Source organism: Dendrobium catenatum, unplaced genomic scaffold (genome assembly GCF_001605985.2).
Source record: "Dendrobium catenatum unplaced genomic scaffold, ASM160598v2 fragScaff_scaffold_651, whole genome shotgun sequence".
NCBI lineage: Eukaryota > Viridiplantae > Streptophyta > Magnoliopsida > Asparagales > Orchidaceae > Dendrobium > Dendrobium catenatum.
This window is the reverse complement of record NW_021319113.1, coordinates 1220442-1224136: the sequence shown is the minus strand read 5'-3', so window position 1 is coordinate 1224136 and position 3695 is coordinate 1220442.

Sequence of the window (3695 nt, the reverse complement as noted above, 5' to 3'; positions counted from 1 at the left end):
TCCTTCTGACTTACGTCGCCCACCGACTACAATCATTACGACCTTCGTCGCCCGCCGACTACGTTCCTTCTGACTTACGTCGCCCACCGACTACAGTCCTTCCGACCTCCGTCGTCCCCCGACTACGATCCTTCCGACCTCTGGCGCCTGCCGACTACAGTCCTTCCGATCTCCGTTGTCCCCCGACTACGATCCTTCCGACCTCTGGCGCCTGCCGACTACAGTCCTTCCGATCTCCGTTGTCCCCCGACTACGATCCTTCCGACCTCTGGCGCCTGCCGACTACAGTCCTTCCGATCTCCGTTGTCCCCCGACTACGATCCTTCCGACCTATATCACCTACCGACTACGGTCCTGACTTACGTCGCCCACCGACTACAATCCTTCTGACCAAACAAACACATCAACAATGATTCTTTGTATTCACCTCATATAATGTACTGTATAATATATACATCAAGCTAAGGTCTTCCCCAAGGAAGGGCCTCATTTGTAATCAACTGCAAATAATAGTGGATTCATTCAAACTGAGCTAGGGCCCATGTTTTTCCCCCTTTTCAGGAATTTTTCACATAAAAATCTTGATGTCTCATAAATGCTACACCCTCTCTATTATCTGATTGCGTGCCGAATTTTCGCACAATGCTAAGACGCTAAACTTTATTTTTCTCTACCGCCGCGGATACTCCAAGATGCAACAATATTAATCTTCGTTTGGGATAATTTTCTTAAGGCTTTTTATAACAACTTCTAATACAAAAATTTTTTAAACTAAAAATTTTCATACTAAAAAATTACTTTAAAAAGTAATACGAAAACTGTCCCAAACAAAGCCTTATTGTACAATGAAGAAGCGACGTTACTTTCAACAGCTTCAAATTCTAGTCATCCGAAGCAACACTACTGCTGTTTCTAGTACATCAAATAATAAAATAAACCCTAAATCTCACTAAATACTATCCCCATGTCAAAATATTTACGCATGGTAGCATTTAGGCCTCCATCCAGACTTACGAAAGTTCTAGTCATCAGAAGCCACGGTGCTGAAGACCAAAATGGTTCATTCATAGACAAAAGAGAAACATAATTAAATTCTTCAACTGTTATCAGTTTCTTTAAGTATAGTACATCAAATCATAAAATAATAACTTAATTAGCACAATACTTATAATATTTAAAGACTATAATAACCAAATAATACCACTATCATTAGATCTCTGGGCATACAACAAATCTCAGAAAATGCTAATAACAAAGTATGAAAAAAATTTTGGAAAAGAAAACAAAGAACCAGAAGAACGGGTCGTAAGAAAATATTACAAAACATAGTGCTCAAAACTAAAAAAAAATTAAAATTAAAATTAGGCTTTCATTTGGGACGACGTTCTTTCTGTTTCTTAAAGTAGTTTTTTAGTTCAAAAATTAAAATTTTTGTACTAAAAAGTTGTTTTAAGAAACAATAAAAAAGCCGTCCTAAACGAAGCCTTAATCACAGTGAAGGCAACCTGATTAGCGTTTTAAGCCTTTGATTCAAGGAAAAAGATACAAGAAATAAGAATGGCGTTGATTGTGGATGAAACGGAGACAAAATCCATGTAAAAGACAAAAGGCTGAACCAAATATATCACAAGGAATAAAAAAAAGGAATAGAAGAAGGAAAATTTCCAAAAAGACAATCCAAAAGCTTGCATTGATCATAAAATTTAGAGGGAAAAACATGCAGCAATATCATTTATGACCCTTTCACTATATAACACGTTGGTCTAAATTGACGTACTTGCTAGTGCTGCAAAGTGCATGTTGAATCAGCCAAAACAGATTATTATGTTATGTACATAATACAACACAAAATATAACCATGCATTAAGTATCTCGAAAAATAGAGAAATTATTTTTTGCGGGCGCCGAATGTCGTCTGGAGATCAACCAGAATGCGCCACATCACCCCTTCGCTCGGTACTGCTCAATACCGCTAATGTGATTGTGCCTGATTCGCCTCTGAACGTAGAGCTATGTTCGGCATCCGCACAGAATAATTTCTCCTCGAAATGAGACAACTAAAACTGGTGCTTACAATATGCTCAAGCGTTAAAAGGCCCAAAAGGAACAGTAGTACTAATGAACCAATTTAATAATTCATATAGTATAAATATCCAAAACACGGATTAAATTTTCAAAAAGGTGATAAACTATGCTTGTAAACTACAAAATGTTGATATAGTACCTTAGAAAGCAGTAACATTAGCACTTTTACAACTTAGGACAGCTTTTAGAACACAAAATAATATAATTCCTTGTAGGTGCTACTGCTTGGGCAATGAGTGTTGCAAGTTCAGTTAATGAAGACGTGGAATCAGATGTCTAAGAATATCCTTCGAGCTACATACACAAAGGTGCTAAAATTTTGAGCAGATTTACATGTATGTCACTAAATCATGTTATATTTATAAATTCAAAATGATATTTGATGTCTCACAACAGCGACAACAAACCTAGAAGGAAAACTTTGGCAACTCAGCTTACACGTAACATCACTAGATTGCCGGGATGGAATATTTTGTGTCGTTGATGAATATCAGCTAGTTGTTTGTACTTATAATTAGTTTCATTTAATTTGGCTTGGACCTCCAGCACAATGTTTGTGAATTGTTCGGTTGTTTGAGCTGCTGTAGTACTGCGACACTTAGATAGGATGGCAACATCAATTAAGTGGCTTGGCATTTTAAGGGGCAGTAGTATCCCATGGATCTATTCAGCATCAAATTGAATGCAAACTCAACTTGACTCAGTAGTAGCTCCTCCCATTTCTTCGAATGTTGTTGAACTAAACAATGCAACATGTTTCCAAGAGTACAATTGACCATCTCCGTCCGACCATTAGATTGCGGATGATAAGTAAAGCTGAGTTTTAGTTCGGTTTGAAGACATTTTCACAATTCTATCCAAAATTGGTTAGTAGCTCCTCCCATTTCTTCGAATGTTGTTGAACTAAACAATGCAACATGTTTCCAAGAGTACAATTGACCATCTCCATCCGACCGTTAGATTGCGGATGATAAGTAAAGATGAGTTTTAGTTCGGTTTGAAGACGTTTCCACAATTCTTTCCAAAATTGGTTAATGAATTTCACGTCACGATCAAATGTGAGACTTCACGGTAGTCCATGTAAGCACACAATTTCTTTGAAAGAAAGACATACCACATTAAGTGCATCGAATGTCTTTTTACACGGGATAAAATGAGCTGTTTTGGAAAACCTCTCGACAATAATCATAATAGAATCAGCTCCACTTTTTGTCCACGAAAGGCCCAAGACAAAATCAATACTCAAGTAATCCCAAATGGATTCCAGAGTAAGAAGAGGCATGTATAATTCAGTGTTTTGTGCAGTTCCCTTATAAGTATGGCAGACATAACACCTTTCCACAAACCAAGACACATCCTATCATAAGCCAATAGAATCAACACTAAAGCAGTACAAACATCTTTTCCCGGCCAAAATGAGCAGCAAGCCCTCCACAATGGATTTCTCTAATGAGATGTTGTCGCCAAGAAGATTGGGTAACACAAACAATTATCTTTAAATAAAAATCGATGTCGTATGTTATAGTCATTGCTTTGGAGTCCCATTTATATATTATTCACATAGCTTTACAAGTTCAGCATCAAAAGAGTAAAGCTATTTCATTTCCTGC